General features: G+C 39.4%; 1 protein-coding gene across 22 annotated transcripts in view; it reads left to right on the top strand.

Annotated features, from left to right (window-relative positions):
• The window catches only part of SIPA1L1 (signal induced proliferation associated 1 like 1), a 219,458-nt gene that overhangs the window by 71,590 nt on the left and 122,700 nt on the right, over positions 1 to 25,168 (top strand). For 13 of the 22 annotated variants that reach the window (XM_074584794.1, XM_074584793.1, XM_074584792.1 and 10 more), the window contains one exon: positions 14,037 to 14,113. The exons of 5 other annotated variants lie outside the window; for them this stretch is intronic. The gene's annotated coding sequence lies outside the window, so the exon portion shown is untranslated. Of the gene's footprint in view, positions 1 to 2,311; positions 2,383 to 14,036; positions 14,114 to 25,168 lie in introns of all 22 variants that reach the window. 4 more of the 22 variants (XM_074584778.1, XM_074584782.1, XM_074584780.1 and 1 more) reach the window with 1 other exon arrangement.

Here is a 25,168-nt window from a genome sequence, read left to right as displayed (position 1 = left end):
GCGTCACCATGTTATACCACTGAAATACGTACTGAAGAGTGTAAGTTCCTTTTTATTATACACGTGGAATTTTTGTTCACTAATGGAAATTGTTTCCCAGTGGAATTTTTTTAAAATCGTTAAATTCCAGCTTGTAACAAGTCTATGTCTACAAAGTTGTATTTAAAACTTCATTTGTTGCACTAGTAACAGTTCTGGTTGTTTATGAGCTCATAAGCTCATGGTCCCATAGATCCAGTCTCGTTTACTGAAATTCATGGAAAAGTCTTACAGTTGGGAATTAAACTTTTTAGTAAAGCATATCCGTGATAACAGGTAGCTTTTTTGAAACAGTAACGTGCTCCAATAAAGCTGATTTTTGCTTACATGGAATCGAATTGGATTTGTAAAGATATTTAGGTGCAAGACATTCAGCACCATAAACTTAGTTTTGTTAGATTCCCCACATTCTTCTGTTGATATGGACAGAATAAAACTTGTAAAATTCTGCATACAACTTAGCCTGAAACTGCTTATTTCTCTTTGTCCTGGACTTAAAATAAAGATGAGGCCTGGGGGGAAGGAAGAGGAAGGTTGGTCCCTGTGCCTGAGTGGCTGATGCCGATATTAAGTTATATTTTGTAGGATAGCATTTAAAACTGCTGGTTTTACCTGTACTATTCTTTTCCTTTTGACAGGTTGAAGCCCCGTGGCTTCATTTATCACTGATAATATGGTCTGGTTGCGCAAGGTGGGTTAGGGTGGGAAAGGTTTTGCCTCCGAGATCCTTGCTCTTTCACAGAGATGCGCTTAAGGGTACATAGTGCTGTGTTCCCTGTAATGGGAGACGGCAGCTGTTTGGGTACCGTTTCTCTGAGTGGCCAGGAGGAGGTGTACAGAGTTGTGTTCCTTTCTTAAGTTTTGCAGGTTTTCATATTTATTCTTTTTCCAGAAATTTCCCCAAGGTTTAGTTGGTGATTATACAAATAGTTTCTGTTATTAGCATTGTGTAGGTCTGTACTTCAAGCTGTTTCCCTGAGGAATCTGAAGAAAGTTAGGGAAAACCCCCTGCAATTAGTGCTTACGGTCTTGGCCTCCTTAAGTGTTGCTTGGGGAGTGCATGTACGTATTTTGTGTGCATCCATGTACCTGTGCACACAGTGCACCTGAGACACAAACGGAATAGGGGTATTAGATACTCTCATTGATGCGGGTATGTTCACAAGTTAACAGTTGCCTTCTGTAATGATTATGTACTGTGGTATTGCAATGATAACTACAGTTACTATCTTTACATGGAAAAGAAATGGAAAGCGCTTAGTATGTTTTTACCTTTTCTGTGTTTAAAAACAGTGCAGTGAATTACCAGAAGTTGGCATGTGATAGTTGGAAGATTATTTAATGTACTGTAGAACTGGAGAATTGCAACTGCAGCATTCAACAAAACTGGATAATGTTCTTAATAGCTAAATATGTCCATTGTAATAAGAAATGGGTGTTAATGAGAAAAGCCTCACCTTCATTTCATTGTGTATGATACCAAAAGAATTGTATATTCAGAAACCAAGCGTATATGAGTGAATGAAAAGAGAAAAGCCTGGATCCCATTAATTTTTGGCTACTTGTAAACTGGCGAGGGTTTTATGCTTTGATTGCAGTTTTCTGTTAGTCCAGAATGACTGATGACTTAGTGGTATGGATTGTAACGATTCACTTTCTTTGCTGTTACAGGCAGCTGTTGACTGGGCAGGCCAAGAATGAGAGTACATATGCTATGTCTGCAAACTTCCTGATCTCAAAATGGTTAGGCACACCCAAGTTAGCTTTAATCTAGCTTGCCTGGATTAAAAAAGATTGTAAGGATTTAACAGCATGGATTTTAGCATAACCTATTTGAGGCTGTCAGGGAGTCTGGGTGCTTAATCACTGCAATCCTGTGCCTTGGAAATTGAGTGGGTTTTGTAAAACTCGTATTATTGAGTTCTGTAGTTTGCATAAATGTGGAGAGCTGTTAGTAGATTAAATACGTATGTTATTCTGTGGATGAATTTTTCTTACTTCTACCTTTAAAATGTGGAATGTAGTATAACTTAGACCTAGTAACTATATGCTTAGTACTAAATACGATTACAAGTGTACACTGCTTAACAAACAAGATGATTTCTGTAGTTGATCCTGTAACATTTTGTGAGATTGGCTGATGAAGAACGAGCAACCCTGGTATTTTGAGTTTCTGCATGGCTCAGCTTGCATATTACTAAAGTACTACGTGCTCTGCTTCAACTTAAATAGCAACAGATTTCTGCAGGTAAAATATTCTTCATTTTTGCAGGTTAGCAATAAGAATTGGCTATTAAATCTGAGACACAGAACAGAAGTGGAATCTGTGAAGAAGGAAAAAAAGTAAGTTCACAGACTGAATTAAAAAAAAAACAAAAACAAAACCAAAAAACAACCAACAAACCCACAAAAAAAATCACCCAGCAACACCCCCCACCTCCTCTCCAAAACCCCCCCGAAACCAACCAAAAAACAAAAACTCAACAGAAGGGTCTGCAGAATAGCATAATTGGAATTGGGAACTGTGAACTTTGTTCCTGTGCTGCCCTTGACTACCGGTGTTATTTCTCTGCTTTTTTATCTGTAGATGGAAAATGTTTGGTTTCTTTGTTAAGTGTTTTGAGAACATGTGCAACTACAACTGCACTGAGTATTAGATTTCCTAAATTCCTGCTTCAGAACAAATACACAAAGATAAAATATAACATTTATTTGGGAAGCATCCAGTTTCAGTGAAAAGATTTCTAGGAATTTGGAAATGAGCAATACGTAAATGATTCCATCTATCTGAAAACAAAAGAATCTTCATTTCTAGCCTGATTTTATTTATGTGTAGTTTCCAGTCACTGGTGGTTCTTTTATCTCTCAGCTTGATGAGAGATCAAATTCCTTCCTTCTCTTCCTCTCTGTGTTCTTCCTCTAGGCATTTTAATTTTTTTCCTCCAGCTTTTCAGCATCCTTCTTGAACTGTAAAATAAAGAACTAATTGCAGTTTCTCTGTGCCAAACAAAGTAACATAACTGCTGTGCTCTCTTATTTGATATTCATGCTTGTTTATGCATTAGTGTATTGCATAAGATTAGCCACAGCAATGTGTTCTGAGTTTTCCATTGCGTACGCAGATTCAAGGAAGCTAACTAGTAAACTGGAGTAATGCACAAAGCTGTCACCTGTGAAGATCAGAGTTCATGCTTTCCACTTGAGATCAGAGAAGATCAGCTTACTTTTCAGTCTAATTGTATTCACTGCTTATGCATAATGCAAGACCACAACTTAACTCTGCTCCATTTGATGAAAGATAAAGATCAGTGTCTACTACACAGTAGATGCTAGCTTTACAGATCCCATCAGCATGAGGCATTAGTCATGTCTTTTTATGTATATAACATAGCATACATGTATATACATATCATAATGTGTGTGATGCTGTATAGCTTTCACATTAGTAGTTATGCAATTAATCAACAGTGCTTCCTGTTAATCTTAATTGGTGTAGGGGTTTTTAGCATGTTGGTCTCTGTGCCTTGTTATATGTTGTTATATGAATATATGTAATCTTCATTAGTTCATACCATCATTTCCATATTTGAAGACTTGATATGGTTCTTTGGTACCTTGAAGCTATGCTCTTTATCATATTGACCTGTAATACCAGTAATACCTTATTTTTCTCAGTCTTTTTCAACATATGTAAATAATTGTATCTTTTTAAACAAAGGAAGCTTATAATTTGCAGAAGTTGCAAACAATTTTCTAACTCATCAGCGTAGCTGAATACTCAGCTTCGGCTTTATATGTGGCCTTTTTACAGGAGTAGGCTGAAAGTCTTAACATGTGCTTGAGCTGCAACCTCTCCCATGCCTGTTACGTCTTCTATAGGAATAGAAAGAGGGAGGAGTGACATTTCTCATTAAATTTTTGGATCTATGTATATTTAGATATATACAAGTGGAGAATCTTCTCTAAACTGTGAAACCTAGGCTGGCAAAGTCTTTTAAAGTTGAGAAATTGCTTGGATAGAATTAAATTGTGATGTGGTGTGGTGGATTTTTTTTTTTTGGTTTCATTGCTGTTGGGTGTTTTGTGTGTGTGCAAACCTTCACAGATTGCGTGAGGATGGCTGAGTGTCTGGATGTGTCAACAACTCTGGGATGTGTTTAGAGCAGCGCTGGCCTGTCCAGGCTTTGGTGCCTTTAGTTCCTCCACTCCGTAAGCACAAAATAAAGGCAGGAAAGCTGTTTCCTCATCTGTTGTTTGGGTCAACCTGTTTACTTGGTCCCACACATTTGAAATTGTTTGGAAGCTTCTGGTTAGGTAGCTGTGACAAGAACAACTGGAAAAGACAACATTATTTTTTTTTCTTTGTTTTTTTTTTTTTTTAAACCAGCCTTGTCAGTATTGGTGTAACATGGCTCCAATTTCTTGATACCTTGATTTCTTCATACCTTAGGGGCAGAGCCACTGCTTCTTCGTGCTGCTGCACTGTTGGTAATGTGTTTGTAAAGCTCATAGCCCAGAGGTGCTATAAGTGTGTGCATGTATATGTAGTAGTACAGATATGACTTTCTGGGAGATGAGGAAGCACTGGATTATCATTGTTTAAACTCCAAGTTAAGTTTTATATTTTTTTTATTTGTGCATTTTCTTCTGCTCTTACTCTGTTGTTCTTTCCTTTATTTTCTCTACTGCTTTTAGGCATGTATTTTCTTCAGCAAAACCACCTCTTTTTATCTCTCTTTTCCTTCCTTCTGGCACCAGTGCTGGAGCTCTTTGCAGAGGCTGGCTGAGCAGAAAGGTTGAATTTGGGAACCAGCGCACCCTTCCTTCCTCTGAGAAGGGGTAACTCTGCCTTAGCCTCTCTTCTCTGAAAATAATTGGCTATTGGGAGGAGGTTGTTTGGGATGAGGATGAGCTCCAAAATGACTGGGGCCTGAGCACCTTCCCAGCTGGGATTAATTTAGAATCACAAGTTTATAGCATTCTTTAAGTGTTTACATGCTTGGCTGTGAGGGAGTGAAGGGGAGACAGACGTGTGTTCCTTGCAAATCTTTGCTCCTTGCATCTGTCCTTGACTATAAAAGGGAAGCAAAGGTAGATTTGGTATGACCGAAAACTTGAAAGAGAAGAGCAGGTAAAGGTAGATATAATTTTGCTGTGGAATTAAGTTGTGGGCCAAGCACGCTCTCTTGGATTATTCTGCAAAGCAGTTGTCATTTCTTCATTAGTAAAGGCTAATTGGGATTTTTTTTTAGCTTCGCTTTTATTAAAATGTAGAAAAGAATATTGAGGCTCATGATGATCTTTATAGATACTGTAAAGATATTCAAAAGAGCAGGTTAAATATTTGGACAAGTTCGTTGCATTTTCTCATACATTGAAATCTTAGCTGTTGTCTTTCATCCAGAAATCCAATGTTACAGTTAGCTTACTGTATTTGTTGAAATCAAAGTTCTCTCTGGCTGAGTGGTGCTGCCTCAGAGGGCACAGCAACAGATGTAAATGGAGGAATCTAGGACAGGTTTGCAGCTGTAGTCTTAAGTTGTAGTCTTAACTTATTGTCTGGTGACTTCTAGCTCTGGACTTTCTGAATCAGGGAATTTTTATTCTTTGTTGCCTTTCTCTTATCCGTTCTAATTCTGCAATATCTTTAATTGGGAAGAACAGAATTGCAGTTGGTAATGAAGGTAGAAATTTTATACAGTGGTATGATAAAGGACCAGCGTTCTTTCCAGAATAATTCCTAATGCTGTCTGTGGGTGGGTTTTGTTGTTATGGGCTTTTTTTTTTGTTGTTGATGAGAGTTGGAGTATAAATTGATGGATACAGATATCTTCGTGGTCTTCAGTGTAATGAATTCTGCAAGGAATTGAGAAATGCCAGGTAGTACTGGTAATGGGTCTGCTTATCAGATTTGACTATCTGTTTGGTACAGTCACCTAATGGTGGGTGCTTCAGAGCTGTGAATCATTGCAGCATGTAAAATCTTCCAAGTTTTGGGCCCCTGCATTCATGGTTAGGGCTTAAACTTTCCTATGCTTACCCCAGGTGAATAATACCTGTGCTTACATATCCAAAGGTGTGCCTGCTGCATTTTTATTACCTTTTTTTACTGTTACTCTGTGTTCACCAAATAATATGGCTCTGCATTTTTCTCGGTGCTCTACGGTCACTTCTGGAATTGTTCATCTACAGAGCAAAGAGGATTGTGGCTGACCTTCTTTTAACATTTTTATATAATCAGGATTTAACCAGTTTTCTAATTTTGCCTATTAAATGGAAGTGGAGATTTAGCCTTTCTGTTAAATGAGTGAATTCTGAAGCAAATCAATGTTAAGAAACCTTTTGAGACCCTTAAAGCTTTACTGTGCATGTGGGAAATTGGAAGAGCGTATTAATACATACTCAGACATTCTGGTATGGAAGGTGTTAACAATCATCACCATTAGCCAAAATTTTAAGGTGCTACAAATGCTGCTTAGTCTTTTATAACCAAAGGACTACAGTTACTAGGTTGGTTTTTTTTTTCCGGACAGACTTTTTTTGGACCATAATTCCATTATGGCAAAAATATGAGAGGTTTTCTTCCTTGTCCTTTGGTAAGCCATGGAGGACTGACACCTTTCTATTCCCTTTTTCAAATAGAACCAACCCTTGAGGCCGTGGTCTGGGTTTGGTCGTCGGCTACGAGCCTTACAGAGACTTCTGTCTGTTCTGTCATCTCAACTACAGATACAGTTTACCTATAAAACAATTTTATTCTCTGTTAATACCTGTGCAGTGATTATGCTCCAGTTCTAAATTGACTAGTGAGGCATTTTAATAGCATCTCTTGCTTGGCCTTCAGATTGTCAGTGCAGCTCAGGATCATCCTAATCATGGCCAATATGAATTTAAAAATATCTTTCCTTCATGCCTTTTATTTTGGCTGATCTGTATAGGCATAAAAAAAGGTTTTCATCTTTTTCTTACTTAATCTGTATTTGCTTGCTTTTTTACAGTTTAGCTTCATGGCTTACAGTATTAGTTTATTTTTAGCAGAAGTGCACCAGACCTGCTATTTCAGATTTTGTGTTTGAAAAACAGTGTTTGTACAGCAAGTACTTCTGACAAGGAACTGCAGAACTAGATTGAAATGTTTTTGGTAGTAAGTATTAATCAGAAATCAGAAACAAAAAAGCAACGTGGCAGGTGTCATGTTTGGTGGTGGTGGTTGTGTCTTCTCAGTGTTGGTTACAGTGTGGTAGTACAGAGGTACCAGTATTTGTGAAATCCGTACAGCTGTTAGTACTTCTTTGCTGATGCAGTTCAGTTACTGCCAGGCACAGCTTGCCCTTTCAGTCTTTGCTTTGCAGAATGATAAATGTTGCTCACTGTCTCATCATTTACAGCAGCTCTTCATATGTTATATTCAGGGAAACGATAAACTCACATTCCTTCATTTTTCTATGTGGTTCTTTATCATGGAAGTGTCCCACTTGCCATGCTACTGACTTCTCTGCATCTAACTCTTACAGACATTTAACAATTTGAGAAAGAAATTCTGTAAAATGTTTTTTCCTGCAAAACAGTTGATTGTACACATAAAAATGTTTCTGTGTATAGCGTAATGTATACTCAGAGTAAATGTCCAGTATGTGTTATTTGAATTTGTAAATATAGATAATTCAAATCAGAAGAAAAAAATAATTGGAAGATGCTTTCTTCTGTAGCTTCAGGGTTTGGAAATACATCATTGCAAAGGTGAACAAATAAAACATACTTGGATTTTTTTTCTATTATTTGTTTGAGATACTTTTGATAGGGGAAGTTTAGAACAAACAAACAATTTCTATGCTCGACAGAAATGCTCTTACTTTGTATATATGTGCTGTTTTTTAAACTTGCTTTAATGATGTCTACGCTTTCCTAACAGCTTTTGAACCTTCTCATTTCCATCAGTTTGATGGATAGATACATGTCTCAATTATATTAAGTTCTGAATAGTTTGTGCAGTGGTAGTTTGATTGGAGAGAACTCCAATGTATTGCCCTGATGGGGTGTACGGTGTGAGCAGTTCACGGGGAATGGAGCTAAAAGTATTAAGATGTGGAGATGGAAGAAGCATTGAAGCATAGGGCACAAATCAATAAGAAGCTGAGTTTTGGTAGTTTTGTTAGTCATGATAGACTCGCTTTTACTACCTTGTTTTTACTTTTACCCCATGTTCACTAAATAATTTGGCTCTGCTTGTAATCTAACATTGTCCTCTGAGAGATGTGTAATTAGTATTTTTATTAGTGGCACATGCGTATCTGGATGATCTTGGAGAATGTTTTGGTTATATAGGATACTCTTTAACAACAGATAAATAAAGTTCTCAAATTTTGGGGACAAGAGTCAGATTGGATGTTGATTTGAAGACAGACACATACAAAGAAACTGCAAATTGTGTTGCAAGATGTAGAGGCTATGGATTTGTCAGGTAGTGGAGAAATATAGAGAATTTCTTCCTAATATCAAGTATAAATCTATACTTTTTCTGTTTAAAACCGTTACCCCTCGTCCTATCACTACACTCCCTGACAGAGAGTCCGTCCCCGTCTTTCCTTTAGGCCCCGTTTAGGTACTGGAAGGCCACAGTCAGGTCTCCCTGGAGCCTTTTCTTCTCCAGGCTGAACAACCCCAACTCTCTCAGCCTGTCCTCATAGGAGAGGTGCTCCAGCCCTCTGATCATCTTCATGGCCCTCCTCTGGACGCACTCCAGCAGGTCCATGTCCTTCTTATGGTGGGGGCTCCAGAGTAGGATGCAATACTCCAGGTGGGATGTCACAAGAGTGTAGTAGAGGGGCAGAATGACCTCCCTCGACCTGCTGGCCATGCTTCTTTTGATGCAGCCCGGGATGAGGTTGGCCTTCTGGGCTGTGAGCGTATATTGCTGGCTCATGTTGAGCTTTTCATCCATCAGTACCCCCAAGTCCTTCTCAGCAGGGCTGTTCTCAATCCCTTCATCCCCCAGCCTGTATTGATATCACGGATTGCCCCAACCCAAGTGCAGGACCTTGCACTTGGCCTGGTTGAACTTTGTGAGGTTCACGTGGGCCTAATTCTTGAGCTTGTCCAGGTCCCTCTGAATGGCATCTCCTCCAGCGTGTCAACCACACCACTCGGATTGGTGTTGTCAGCAAACTTGCTGAGGGTGCACTTGATCCCCCTGTCTATGTCATTAATGAAGATACTGAACAGTACTTGTCCCAGTACGGACCCCCACTTGTCACCGATCTCCATCTGGACATTGAGCCGTTGACTGCTCCCCTCTGTCTGTGACCATCCAACCAATTCCTCATCCACTGAACAGTCCACCCAATGATGACCCTGAGTGTAAGATAGCATTGTAAATTTCCTTATTAGTCAGCTAAATATCTTGTATTATCAAACAGATTTAGTAAATATTTTCTTAAGTCCCTTTTATTAGCCTGAGAGTTTTTGCAGTGTGTGTTTTAGTGCATGAGTTACATTGATAAGAGCATACAGACTAATGACAGATCTGTCATAAACAAGAACAGGAGAAACCTCAGCGTCATTTTTCTTTATTATAAGAATATGATCGATATAAAATGTAACACATCAGGCCAATACTTTGTGGTTTTCATATAAAGCAGATGGTGCTTTCTTGTATTTGGACAGGTACAGACTTCTAAATCCAGTAATAAACTAACTTTTATTTGGTAGTCTCTCAGTGACATCTGTGATACAAGCCTCTGGTTAGCAGCACACCTCTCTAGAGGGTGCATCAGGCTGGCAAATGGGTGCCTCCATACCTATCAGAAGAGTCGCCTACTACTATCACCCGTTGCCTTTTCTTAGTTGCACTGGTTGTTATATGGGGAGCAGATCAGGCTGCCTTAGTCAGCTCCAGCGTCTCTCCTGATGTGACAGGTCTTTCCTCTTCAGCCTGCAGAGCAGTGAAGCAGTTCTGCAAGGGCACCTCAGGCTTCGTGGGAAGTCTCTTCCTTGTGCTGGTCCTTGCCATCGTAAGCTTCCATTCTTCTGCATTATTGGCCTCTCTCCCCTTCTGTGTGTGCTGGTGGGGGAGTTTTTGGTTGTTTGGCTGGCGGTCCATGCAGACTGTTCTTGGAACCAGCTATCTGTCTCCTCCTCAACCTCCCTGATGCTATGCAGCCTCCTCACCACCTGCTGCAGGAGGTCCTCCACCGGGGCACACAAAGGGGCATCTGTTTGGTCACCTGAATTAATAATGAAAATATGAAGCAAAACCTACTGCAGGTCAAGTTCTAACTGGACCAACCTGAAATGGATTCTGTTTTTTATACTGAGCCACTGCTTTAGTTCTCTTTTTCCAGGAGTTATGATGCTTTATCTGCACTGGTTGTTTTGGATCTCTAGGTCATACTGAACAGCATCAGAAGTGTCACCTGCTGCTTCACTGAGACATTTACCCAAGGGAGAATATTTTATTGGTTTGTGGCTTCCTGACTGTGATTTATCTTTCTCCTCTAACTTAAATGGATTTTTACCACTCTTCACTTTCCCCCAGCGATATATCCAAATCTTCCTAAGCATCAGAATTCTGTCTTACCACTTCTTCAGTCTTTTCCCACTTCTTCACTTTTGTTAAAGGACACGTACCCTGTTTCATATTGCCCTGAGATCTGTGTTTTACTAGTTCTCAAAGCAAATCACTAATAGTTTAGAAATTATTTAGACTAGTTATTTATATACATTAGTACACATTATTGTAAGCCGCTGGATAAAACTGTGTGTTAATTTTTCTTACAGAAAGATCAGGGTTTTTTGAAAGGAGAATGTATTTTGAGTGTTACTTTTGGAAACTTCTGCCACTTCCTTGTTGAGCCTTAGAGTATTGGGATCCCTTGTTATTTAGACCAGATTATAAAATTGGCTCACAGTGCTATGTGCCACCATAGGTTTAGCCTTCTTTGTAGACTTTGATGGCCTGGGTGAGATCCAGAATAGACGTGAGCTGTGCAAGCCAGCATGCTATTGAAAAGCCGCCATTATGTAACTCATTCTTAATGAATTTGAGAGCAGTGGTGTTATTTTTCAAAATTAAAAAGATAATGCTCCTCACTTTTTGTTGTATGTGAGTGCGATTTGTAGCCCACCACCCCCAAAACTGTCTTGCAGAGCTTTGCTGGACTGGTATTTCACTTGGGAAGACTTGGAGGGAGTAACAAATTCTGTGTTGGTATTGCGAACCACCTACTTGCATGTGTGATGTTTTTCTGCAGTTCCTATCTGGGCAAGACTAGGACTGACTTAAAGGTCTTCTTGCCTGAGTCAGAACGGTATAAAAGAGCGCAGAGAAGGAGGTTCTTGGCTTGCAAAGATATAAAAAGCCAGGCAAATGAGTAGCCTATGTGACTATTTTTGTTGTACTATATCCGAGATTTGAGCAGACTTGCTGTAACTTATAGCAACATGCAGTATTGCTAGGTATCTTATAAATGTATGCTGTAATATAGATCTTGGGACTGCCTGGCCGATAGGTCTCCCCCTGTGATGACTGGAACCATTTAGTAAAGGACCATGCTTCAAAAACTCTGTTCAAATAGCCGTAGCACAGCTACATGTGCTGCAAGCTGAAGCCACGGTGACTGGAGACTATCCAGAAATCTCTAATGTCTCTTTCCCTAAATGGTTGCTGTTTGCCAAATTTCTTCTGTGAATTATTGAACCAGTATTGAACATCCTTTACTGGTTCTGACAATTACATCCCTCAAACAGCACAAAACCCCTACTCCAAGCAGATATTATATCTCTTCCTTTATTTAATTGTATGAAATAGACAATACTGGTAAAATCAAGACAATGAACTGCAATGGAAGACAAACAGATGCAAATTCAATCTGGTTTAGTATTTTTTTTCCCCTGTAGGTTTTCTGATAACTTCTACTTGATGCATGGGCTTCTGTTTAATCTGTCATGTCTGGGAAGGCATTTTAAGTGTGAAACAAGTAGAAAATAATTCCAAATGACTGGAGGACAAAAAACATAGTTGCACAGCACAGTTTTGCATTCGTTTGCTTTTTTTAACTGTAAAGAAAATTTAAGGATATTTGCTAAAAATAAAAATTGCACGACCTAAGCCAACAGAATTATGTTACTGACCTTAGGAAAATGTTACGCTTTTGAGTGAAGGTTGATTTTTTCTTTTCTATTTATGTTCTTTTCCCCATCGTTAGTGGAATTAATCTCACTTGTGAACAGCTGTTGAAATAATAAATCCTGCTACTCAAATTGTAGTTATAGTTGTTCTGTTTTCTTGAAAGTTCCAAGCAGATTTAAAAAAGCAAAACCAAAAACCTCAGCTGGTAAAGCCATTAGAGGACAAAGTAGGTAGCTTACACAATAGAAGTTGCAAATGGAAATAATTATTAACTTACATAGAACATCCTTGAGTTTGGCCGACATCTTAATTCACTGAATGCTTTTAAACTGGTGCCGCCTTTGGAGAGGGTGGTCTTGGCTCCCCCCATCTGCTGATTTGATGGTTGTTTGAGGGTGTTTCACCCAGGAATAGTGAGAGTGGTTGGGTTTGTGAAGTCTGAACTCCAGTGCACAGCACACGCGCTTGTGTTGCCTCGTTTAGCACAGGGGGCCTCTCTTAGGTGTCTGGCTTAGTTCAGCTAATCAAATATTTCCTGGTGGGTTGTGTTGCAGCACAGGTTCTGATGCATTTGGATAAAACTGTCCCACACAAGATGACACTGTACAGTTTAGTTCTTGAAACTGTTATATTGGGGTTTTCATGAGATTTTGTACTACTTAAAAATGATCCTTTTCTGAGTGACTCTGCCTGATGAGTGAGGGTAGCGTATCTTGAGTTGGCTGGCTACAGCTATGTGCTCTGTCCTGCCCTGCTGAAAAGAAGGCAGACTTGCTCATCAGTCAGTCCTTAATCTGCTGAGTTTCACAGCCTGGTGTATTGTAAGGCAGGTCTGCATTGGTGATCGTTTGCCTTAAATGCCATTCTGGAAATGTTAGTACTATCTTGACTCATTGGTCAGAGCTCCGAGGCTTGCAGGGCAGGGAAAAAAATGGTTATTTTTTTTAGTTTGAACTACAGTTACTTAGATGAGTAGCTCTAGCAGTCCCATCGTTTGTAACTTAAAGGGAGGTGGTTGTACCATTAGAAAAATAAAAAAAAGGCTTTCCCAATTTAAGCCCTTTTTGTCAAAAGCTTTTAGCTTGGACAGATTTCGCACACTGTTTACTCTCCTGGCACCGAAGTTTGCTGAAGGACCCTCGTTTTGCTTCAGTCACTGTTTGTAGCCCTGGCTGGACTTTTCAGGGTTCAGTGGGGCACCTGAGCTTGCCTCAGTGTGTCTTCAGTGCCCGAGGGTGTCTTCTCCTCACATCGCTTTCCTCTGAAATATCAGCCTCGATGAGCTGTGGGTCTCTGAAATGAGAGCGTGGGGACAATCTGTTCGGTACTGGTAGTGCTGTCTGTGTTGGCATCCAGTGCAGAGCAGAGGGAGGAAACAGTTGTGGCTCAAATACCAGAGGGCTGGAGAACGGAAAGAAAGGAGAAGATGCTACTAGGCTGGGAGACCGGGCCGGCCACTCCGAGGGGAGGAAGGAAAGAGCCACAGACTTTTTAAAAAAAGCAGGGGGAGGGGGGGCTAGAAGAAGAGAGAAGGAACAAGACAAGGAAAGGTGGGAGGAGTTGATTTCTAAGCAGTGAGCAGGAATGAGTAACAAAAGGAGGTTCTGGGGCTAGGGTAAACTTCTGGGGCTAGGTAACAAGTAGTTACTTGTTTGGTTTTTATAAGTCCTGGATGGCTTGGACCGTTCTTCCATGGAAGTACTGCTGTGTGATACTACTGAGGTTTTGTGGCAGATGCTCTCAGTGGGAGCTTCTTTTTTTCAGGAATATTGTTCTCCAACACATTTGCTGCCTAGATCTTGAATTAGTTAAGTCTGAAACAAATTATTTTATCGTTATATTTTGTTTAGTTTTGTTTCTATTTTACCAGCTGCTGCATCTTTGAAGAGAGATTTCCTGTGCCCTTCTTCAAATGCCTGTGATATTTCCAATAGGAGCCATCTTTCTGTAAGTGGAGCTCTTTTCTATGAATATCAAATTCCTAATATGAATTAATTGAATGCATTAGTAGAAATGTGTGTGTGCAGAGAAGTCTATAAATAGTTTAAAAACTGTGTGGTTTTAGTACGTAATATGGTTTTCATGATTCATAATTGAGAATAATGATCCATGCTCAGGGGTAGTTTCTTTTTTTTTTTATTTTGCTTTGGTCATTTTGGTCTGTGATTCTGTGAAATGAATAGTATACTTCTATTATAAGCTTAGACAGCGATAATAAAAGCAGTACTCATCTCTGTCAACATTAGTGGAAAAAAAAAAGTCTCTGGAGATTTCTGACTGTTTTATTTAATGACAAGAATAGTAAATCTGTCCTGTGTAGTGTCTGGGTGAGCTGTCTTATATCAAAACATGATTAATTGATTTTTATACTTTACAGCTGTGTTTTGGGAATAAGTACAGGAATGAAAGCCAAAAGCTCCCCTCTGGATTGTAAGAACCATATTGGAGAAGAGTTAAGGGATTGATTTGTTTTTCTGGTTTAGAAATTTTGAGCAGCAGGAAAAGGTAGGGACTTGAGCTGCCTACTTAACTTGGTTTGCCAGCAGTCTCGGAACTAGTTAGATTGTCAGAGGAGTACAGCTAAGCAGATCTGTGCAAATATCTAGCTGTGTGAAGACGAAGATAGGCACCCATTGAGATCTTTGTTTGCACTTAAATCCATTGTTTAACATGGAATCGTGAAAGTAGGGGTTTACTGGGGTTGCTGAAGAAGTATTTGCTTCTTTAGGTATGAATACTATGAAGGCCAGTCTTCAAAGCTTCTCTTTTCTAGAAATAATGATTTTTACACTGTGGACACATTGTATATGTTAATCAGTTCCTTAAACATTGTGTTTGGTCTTATTTTTTTTCTGAAACTCATAATGTAGGGTCAGCAGTAGTGTGGCTACTGTGATGGTGTTTGTGCTTTGTGTATGAATAAATGACTATGCATGCTTATAACAAAGCTTGCGTCAGCTTGAGTAAGAGGAATTGCGAGACTTTTCTCCCAGTTCAGAAACGTACGTTTTCAGGGAAATAAGCAGCTTCACAAACAGCTATTCAATAGGAATTTGTGGGGTAAGTTGACACTTCGATGTCTTTTGCACTCACAAGGAGACCTTCATTTGAGAGTTATAATGCAGGCTAATTTCAATGTAGCTGAACAGGAGTTTTCCATATGTATGTGTTGTATTCTGATTTTTCTCCTCTAACTTGGAAGGCATACGCATGTCCTTAAAATCTTTACAACATAGTAAAATGTATTAAGTGTCCATAAACTTAAATTATGGCTGGTAGTTTTGCATTACAGGTAAGCAGTACCCTGAAGGTCTGAAGTAGTTTTGACTCCTCTGTCTTCTGCTCCTCTCCCCATCTCTTGCACTTATCGTAAGTTGATCTGATGGATCGTCTCAGCAAAAAGAGACTGATTTAATTCTTGTTACTGGGTTAGTTTTCTACTGGTTTGGAAGCTGAATGTGTTTGTAATGCAAGGAGGTGATTGTGGGCCAGAAATAGAGAAGGGGGCAATGGAGCACGGGATGGGAGGATTCAGTCTCCATGTTCCTGGCAGCGGCAGGCTGTCAACTGGGCTGAAGCTGTAATGTTAAACTGCAGTCCTGGGCTCAGCGTGGGGCCCCTGTGGGCCTTGTAGATGTCAGTATCTGTTTTGTCCCTAACACAGATTGGAGAGATCAATGGGGTGGCATTTAGACAGCTCGAGACTACAGACACGTACAATCGACATTGTTTCACAGTGCAGAAAACCATGAAAGTCTAGGAGAATACAGCTGCATATTTTTCCACTCTTAAATAATTTTAGGAGACTGTTCAGATTGAGATATTGAATTCTCCGGAATCGTGGCTATTACAAGTTATGACTGTGTGTAGTACTATAATTACTTTCTTTTGCGTGTGTGTGTTGTGATGTAGGTGTCTCATGTTTCCCTAGCTGCTATATAGCTCATGGAAGAGCCTTCCTGTTAGGACCCCATTGTTCTCTCTTGAAATTTATACAGTGTTTAGCTGATAAAACAGCAGTTCCTTTATGATAGGGTGGGCCTACTGAGGACATGTAGCATGTACTGGAGAAGGGATTTCCTTTCCTCTCAGCCCTTAGTTTTCTCCTTTCAGGAAGCCAGAAAAATGATGCTGAGCTGGGGGGACCAGGAGACAAGTAGGGCCAAAGTTTGGAAGCGGGGAGCTGAGTTAGCTAGTTTGGCTGGAGTTACAGGGATTGGGGTGTGAGAGAGAAAAGGGATACAGAAGCCTGGCTTATTAAATTGCGGGAGATTGGGTAACTGGGGATTGCAAAGGTTTGGGGCAAGCCAGAGACAGTCCTACTTTCCCATCCTCTGTGATGTGAGAGGGAAGGCAGGTCTGTATGTGAAAGTCCTGGGAACTGCAGTGGTAATGGGTGGATTTTGTGCTGTTGCTTACTTGGAATGAAACATCTGTGGTTTTATACTCTGTTTTTCTTCCTACCTTTCAGTAACAACAACTACCCAATTGTGTTTTTGTACACGTGCTAATGTTTGGGAAGAATTGTGTGAATGAGTTTTTCTTTAACTAAGTGAATAGTGGCTGTTCTCTATTCTAAGTTTTGTGTAGAAAAAGAACGGAAGAATGTTTGTTGGTTGTGTACTAAAAACAGGCCCTTGTATTCAACTGTTAACTAGGAAGGATTTTCATTTACTATAATTAAATAAACAACAAAGTAGTTGAACTGAACAGTTTGTGCAGCACGCATAGCTGAAAATGGCCTCCAAATGTTCAAGACAACAGTTAAGGATTAGGACTCATCCCTCTAAAAATTGCAATCAGTTTGCAGACCACTACAGGAGAAAAGGGACTGTCTGTAATAGCTGTCCTTTGAGAGGGAGCTGGCTGGTGGTTATGAGAGCAAGCGTATGAATTTTGTAGTCATAGTAGTGGTACCATAAAAATGCCAGTTGTGAGCTCTGTTACTTTCTGTATAATTCAGATTTTAAAATTCTCATCAGGCTTTTTGGTATTTGGAATGAATGGCAAATGTAGATGGCTTACTGCATAAACTTCTCAGTGGTAAAAACAGCAAATAGCAGCAAGATTACTGAAGCGTCCAACACAGAAACCTTTACCCTTTCTTCTGTCTAAAAAAAAAACCCACCCCATCCCATTAGTGACAAAAAAGTTGAAGCCTTAGTTATTGGCTTAGTTGCTCATATTTTATATAAAAGGATTTCATAGTATTTCAAGTGATCTGGTTTTCAGATGTGAAAGTATAGGGAATAATTTGTGTGAAGGAATTTGAACTGGGAGAGGATTTGGCAAAAGGTTTGATTTCAGTGCATCTAACAAAAAACACGGAGCTTCCAGCTTCCTTTTTCTTCCACTTGCTTTATGTAAACACTCCGTACTTGTACCAAAACTATTTTGGTTTCACAAGTATAATTCTTACGTACAATCTCATCTGATCATGCTGTTTTAGTTTTTAAAAAAAGTGCACTAAATTTACTTTTAAAAGTTCAGACTTATGAACTTGAAGACATCAAAGGAGCAGGTCAGTGACTGGGGAAATGGCCACAGTACAAAGTATTGAATAACAGGAGAATGGCTGAGAGCCTGTGCTGTCACATTTCAATTTAAAATAACTGGAGACATAAGGGAATAAGCAAATTATTTGATGGGTTAGCAATGAGCTTAGCTGGAGCAACTTGCCAAGAAGCAAGGGCAGCCAACAGCTTGTCAGTTTGATGGAGTACACCCCAAAGTTTACTTAAAAAGAGATCATTAAAAAAACCCTATTGCTTTTATATGGTTTACCATTGTTTGTTCTCAGGTTGTGGTGTGTGAACCAGTAGTGGAATTTAGAGACTGTCCATCATCTGTAGACCAAAGTATTTTTGATAACCATGCAATTGAGCAATAGGGTAGGAATAATTCAGTATGTCCTACAAAAATGCTGAACAAAATAATCAGAAGGAAAGAAAAAAGAAAATCTGAAGGTCAGCTTGGAAGCATCTGATATAGTTGTCTTGGTGTTCCCCTAGACTGGGCAGGATGATAGTTGATCTCTGACTTCTTATCAGTGGGGCTGCACCTGTTTAGCTGCTGTCGTAAACCTCCTCCTTCCTTGTTTGTATTTTTTGCATCATATTGTGTAGAGCTGGTGTTGTGCATGCTCCTGGTGCTCTGGTTGCAAAATGTGCAGAGGGTTCTGAATGTTCCCCTTCCGCCCCAGCCACGTGTGTCTCCATGATGCTGGAGATGCTCTTCAGAGCTTGGCCCTTAGAGGTGTGTGTCTGATTAATGAGGACAAGGGTGTTGGATCAGGGCTTCATGGAAAAATTGTCTTGAAAGAAGGCAGGTAATTTTTCATGAGCTGGTGCTAACTACCTGTTTCCTCCCAGAATTTTTCCGGTGTTGCAGAGGGAAATATTTGATACAGTTATGAGTTAGCAGCAATTCAAAAATTTGAGGTAGATCAAGAAGTTAAGTTTTAGCAGCACTTAATCATTTACAAGATGATTTAACCAAATAATGGAACAGCAACTTAACTGCAGATTTGAGAATGGCAAGATTCACACTAACTTACTGTAAAGTATCCCAAATCAATACATACACATATGAGCACAAAAATACAAACACACACCACTCGAGGGGTCACAACTGAGTTTTTAACTGCTAGGACAAAAGGTCCCATCACAACAGGTGACTCCAGTGAAGTAATGTGTATATGGAGAGATGGACAAAAGAGAAGCTTAGCCTATAATTAAAATTTCTCTCTTTGAGTTTGGAGTAAATACTCCCAATACATTGGCATTCCTCAGTGTCTGATAATGAGACTCAAGGTGGGGTTGGCTCACCCAGGCCTTTTAATCCTCAAGGCATTTACCTGAGCAGTGTCCCAGCTCAGGGGAGATGCTGGTCACAGTCTGCTGCCATCCAGAAGAGCTTACAGGGTCTCACAAGGATCGCTACGTATACGGTCTGAGATAATTGACTTTTGTCAAGTATTTTTCCACTCTGTTACAGCTTGGATGATGGGATATTCTGGTACTTTCCACCGGTTGTGCAATCTAGGACTTGCTAGATCTGGTATCACCCACCTTTGGGCCATGATCCAGGTACAGATGTACTTGGCTGTCAAGTGGTGAGTGATTGTCATTGCCATTTCCAAATGATACTGGAAGCAGGAGCCAGGCACTCCCTTAGTGCTCTGGTCCTTTGTCTTGCACAGTTCATGCCTGACTTCTCCTAGGTTGGTATGTGGCCCAGGGATGGGGAATCACACCAAGCACCGAGTGACCAAATGGTTGAGGCGGGGGGGAGAAGGGGGGCGGAATGGTTCTTAAGAGCCTGAGAAGAATTCTTTTGCTTAGCTCTTGTACACGTTACTGGAAACTGCCTTATGTGTGAAGATACAGGAGAGGTTTTTTTAAATTAGTATAAATCACGGATATTGATAATTCTACTTTCCAGCCAGTGTTAGGATACTTTAAGTTGCTGTGTGTTGAAGAATATGGAAACAAACCTATTCTAATAGGGATGTATTCACAGGTGTAGGAATTTGAAGGTTTTTCTGTAGCAAATAATATACAAATACCCATCTGAAACAGCAGCCAGTGAAAATCACTACTGTAAAGTTTATTTTGATGTTTTTTTTTTCCAGTCGGCCTCCTATTAAGTTTTGAGACTTTTCAGAAACTATGGGTTGAATCTGCTTTAACTGACATTAAATTTTCAGTGCCTACAGCTGTGTTTAATATTTACAGAAGTTATACATGATAGGTTTATATCAAACCCTCAAAGTGGGGCTCAGTAAGAACATTAGCACCTCAAGTACCTCCTTGATGCTTAGCAGCAGCATTTTAAATTGTTATGGAAAATGAAAACAGCTTCAGCATTGTATTATGACAGTCAAGTTTACAGCAATTCCAAGTGTAACTGGGTATAACCAATACTCTTACATGGGTATTTTCATTTTTTTATCACTGTAAAATATTTTCTTTTCTTCTTTATAAAAGTCTGCTGGCTGTCAGTGTCTTTCATGTGCCTGTCAAGGTATCACCATAGCTCTTTTCAAGTTACTGTATCCACAAGGAAAATATTTTAATTGGAGAACTTCCTTTTAAATTTTCATAGGCAAAAATGTATCCATAAATTCCTCCCTCCTTAAAAATAACTGCAATAAGGTGTAGTCTAAATCAGAAATGTGGACTTAATTCACATCAGCATCCAGTGACAATATCTGTATTTAACTATGCTATAAAATGTAGATAGAATTTACCTTTTGTGGCTAATACAAATTGAGAAACAGAAGTTTCAAATGCAAGTTTTATAGCACAGTTTCTGTGACAGCATAACAGTGTGTTTTAACTTAGAGAGTGTGTATGTGGTGTGTGCAAGAGGAAGACCTCAGAAAGCTTTAAAAAACCCAGAAGGGATGGGCCACAGTGACTTGTATATTAAATGGAAGATTTATAGATGAGGCTCGTGTTGTATTTTACTATGTTTGTTATTGCCTTATGGATTCATATTTGATTTTATTGTTAAGTACTCTTAAACATTGCCTTAAAGAGCATGCTGCAGACTTTTTACTTTTTTCCTTTTTGCAGATGTTTATTTTCCTTGATTCTAAAGGGCTTTCTTGTGTCCTAATAACTCATCTTTTCCTAACTCTGCTTTCTAGCTCTTTTGATGAGTTGTCTGTTGCCCTGTTTCTCTTTTCATTGATGCCCTCAAAGAGGCAGTGGGGGGTGAAGATGTTGCAGGTGGCGTAATGATCAGAACTGGGCCACAGCGGAGTACTGCCTTACTGGGATGTACAGTGTCAGTTTGAAAACCCTTATTATGGGGTGAGAATGTAGCCTGCTCTCCGAAAGGTGCTTGGGTTCAAGGGGAGTCTGGAATGATTACAGATCTCTTTCTTTTCTTACAGCTCTCTGCACCAGACTGTCTGGAATGTGTGATCACAGCTTTTTCTTTTTCACAATAGTCCTCTTTTTAATCAATTTCAGTAACATTTTCTGTTATGGACACTTCAAGCTTGTTTACTCTGTATTTTTAAACTCACTGGGAAGAACTGGAAAAAATAAGAATTCTTTTAATAGTTTCAGGAGCGTGGCATTATCAGACCTGTTTTTCTCATGGCATCCAATAATTCAATACTTAATGCAGGTATATTTAGATTGATACAGAAATCTGTATGCAACCAGTTGGTTTCTGCATAGTATTTTCTTCAGCTTGTATAGGGGCACAGTTAATTGTGCGTCCATGCTGTGGAATGTCAAATCATAAATTCACTGTAGAAAATACATAGGAATGTCTAGTATTTTCTTTTTCCTACAATTTAGAAAAGATGGTACCAGTCCTGAGTAAAAATATTCCTGGTAAATAACACGATAAATTGAAAAAGGGACTTAACCTTGCAGAAGAGCATTCATGCACAGGGATGACATTGGTTTAACTAAGTCAGTACAGCGTGACTTCATATATTCAATTGCTGTCATTTGCATGTATTGAACTCGCTTCCCCCCCCAAGGTATTTTCGGACACCCATTCGATCTGTTTTTTCTATGTCAACTTCTCTATGTTTAAGAATACCTTTGAATATTTTTCAATTAATGAGATTAAATAATGGATTTGAGCTAAACATAATTAGTTCTTTTCTGTTCCTCTCCCTGCCTGTGCCCTCATCAGAGACACGCACAAATGGGATGCTTAGCATCATATAGTGGAATGAATTTTTGTTAGGTTTGAGGTTTTTTTAACTTCTGTATACAGTAGGAAAGTTGTTATTCAGTGGTAAATGATTGTGTGAAATGTGCTCTTTAACTGGCACCCTGGTGAGTTACCATCCCTGATGCCAAATTTGTAGCTCTAGTAGGTGTGTCAGGTAACCAAATGATGAGGAGTTTGACTTGAACCAGTCACATTTAAAGGGTTTCCGTAAGTGAGAGTACAGTTTAAGTGACAGCCATACAAAAGTCGAGCACTTTACAGCTTACAAGTTATGTTAGAAGTAGGTTTTAATATTAGGAGAATAATGCTTGAGAAAGTAAATGACTGGTAGAATGGTCTGAAAAGAAAAATGGCAGTGAAAAAGCTTTCAGTAGTGTATTTTAAGGCTTTATTAATACACAGCCTTAAAACTATTTATCTATAAATCAGTTCCAAGATTGTGGTGAAAATTACCTTTTAAAAAAAAAAAGGCACATAAATAAAAAAATCAAACACTATGAATGGCGTGACGCCACCTCTTCCTTCCCAAGTGGTGAAATTTTTATGAACTAGCAAATACAGAAAGTTGTGAGCAGTTTGTCTCTGATGCAGGTTAATGATGTCCATGTTTCTAGTAGGTAAGGGGTGATGGGCATAAGAGCAGCCTTCCTCTCTGCATCTGGGAGATCTGCAACATTAGAAATGTCTTGGAGACTTATGCTTTCCTTCTGAGGAATAATCTGGAGATTTTTCATTACACTTCCCAAGTGCAAGAAATCAGCTCATCTGTCTGGTTTTTTTTTTTTAGAGAAAATTAGTAAGATTTGTATAGGATGCTCAAAGTACTTTACTGTCCTTGGTAATGGTATCATAAAATTGTATTAGCCATAGAAGAGATGCTTTGCTGGCGTGTGCTGCAAGGAGGCTCTCTCATGGTGACTAGTTGTCTGCTGTTGCTGATTCCAGATGAATGCTGCTTCCGAGTTAGGTTGAAGAGCATCTTTCTGGTATCTTCACACAGAATGCCCTTGTAAGCAGCTTCACTGTTGCTTTGGTCTCTTTCGGGTGCTTTTTAATTTAAGGACGTGTATTAATTCATTCCCTGTGACTGTTTCTAAGTGGGAAGGGAAATTTTTATTTATTTTGTTGCAATAATTATTTCCTAGCAACTTAATGAGGTTGATATGCACATTTGCAGAACATAGGCTCATCAGAAGCTCCTGTGACTCTTGAACATACAACTTTTCATCCACTTTATTTCCACCCCCCCCCGCCCCCAATAGAGTATTAAAGAAACCAACCATACAGGCGCATACTACCAGAGCAGCCTTTTTACCAGTAAGATTTCTTGAAGAAGGAGGGACATTACTCACTTAAAGAAAAGAACTGTACTTTCTTTCATATGCTACTACTACCTTCTTGGCTGATACCTGTCTAACTCAGATCCTCTTCTTGTGCGGATTAATTATTTCAAGGTGTCTTCTCCATCTACTATCAGATTTGGGAATGCAGCTTTCCACAGCGCACCTGCAAGTTTTCAACCTGCACTTAAAACATATAGGCAAAAGTATGCCTTCTTATGCGTTTTATTTCCTTTGCCTATGTTGTTTTCTTCATTTCTTTTACTGGTGTATGATGACCTTATTAGAAGTTTTTATACAGCTGGAATAGCTACGCTTCACTAATTTAACGTGGAAAAATATTCTTTTATTAGCTTAGTAATTATATTTCTGGAGTTAAGTCATATTTGCATCTGGTGGAGTTTATGAAAAGCTGTTTTCTCAGTACAGAGATCGTGGAAAATACATCGTATGTAATCTTCAAGAATATTATTTTCAAGAAGTGTCATATACTAGATGGCTTTCAGACCTGTTTAGCTATCTGTTTTTGTTAATCTTGCTTTGCTTGCTTGAGACCTCAAAACTTAATTTCCCCACCTGCTGATAAATGTAGGGTCACAGGAGTTGCCATATTGGGTCAGACCATCTGTTCTTCAATTAGGAGTAATAACGGATGCTTGGGACGATGATGCAAAAAAATCTACAATAGGCAGTTATGACAATAGTATAGTCCAGGGTATATCTCTCTGGGATCCTGTTAGATCAGCTCGTCACATAAAACTTGAAAACACTTGTATCTCACCCAGCTCTTTGTTTTCAAATATTTTATATTAAAATGTAATTTTATCTTTTGTTCTCCACTTTAATGCTGCTAAGGTTTTGGCTTTGTGATCTTGTATGCCTCAGCAGTCTGTTCCTTAGTTAGAGGTATGAGGAAGTAGCCCTTTTTGTTGGTGAATTTGTTAGCTTTCAGTGTAGTTGAACACCTTCTCTTGCTCTTGTAGTATTCCTGGAAGGAAGTTCTTGCTCTGCCTTTCGTGTGCCATTTTCTATCCTATTTGAGGCAGAGGGGAGGGAATCTTATTCTTCCTGATTTTTCCCCTTCATATTGATATTTCCGTGCTGCTTGTTATTCTTAGTTCCTGTCTGCAAGGCTTTCAACTAAACTGCAGTAACTAGATGATTCCAATTTCCCACCCTGCTTCATTTGAGAAAACACCATTGATTCCCATGAGAGAAAATTTTTCTCATCTTATGCCACTGAAGATACATAATTTGTAGAGAATACCTTCAGAATTTTATCTTTTTATTGAGGAATATATGCTTTGTTGTACTGGTGAAGGTGGCTTTGCAAGGGAAACATCACTAAACCTGCTGCAGTGCTGCAGCAAAGTGCTGCTCTGAGCAGAACGTGGCACAGGTCAAGGCTGGAGACGAGTCCCTTTTTGGGAGTAAGGGGGGGTGTCTGTGCTTTCCTACATTCAAAATGAGAAGTAGCACTTTTTTCTTTTTTTTGTTACTGCAACTAGAGTGGTATTTAGAGGACTGATGAATTGGGGGGCAAACATTGTTTGCTGGTAGTAGCAACATTAATATCAAAACCGCAATTCCCAAACTTGCAACAGGAGTGGGGCAGATGCTGGCGCCACAACACAAGCAGGGGACAGAGGGAGGAGGGCTGTGGCTGTTAGACACCTGATGAATCCACTCCTGCCACCTGCTTTGCTACGCAAAAGACAACCTTTCAATGCTGCTGGTTCTTCATATCCTGTGCTGATCAAGAGCAATTGGTATAGAAACCAATTGATGTAGGTTAAGATTATAGTTTTATCTATGTCTGCAAAAGGGGTCTTAGTTCTTCTCATTCTTGCCAGTTTTGCAGGGGGAGGCTTACTTCTTGGTGGAGTGTTGGCAGCCTCCTTAAATTGCTTACATTTTTCTCCATGTCTCTCATTAAACCTCAAGGTGAGTGCCAGTT

The sequence above is a fragment of the Larus michahellis genome, chromosome 4 (assembly GCF_964199755.1).
Source record: "Larus michahellis chromosome 4, bLarMic1.1, whole genome shotgun sequence".
Classification (NCBI taxonomy): domain Eukaryota; kingdom Metazoa; phylum Chordata; class Aves; order Charadriiformes; family Laridae; genus Larus; species Larus michahellis.
This window is presented reverse-complemented; position numbering and strand designations above follow the sequence as displayed.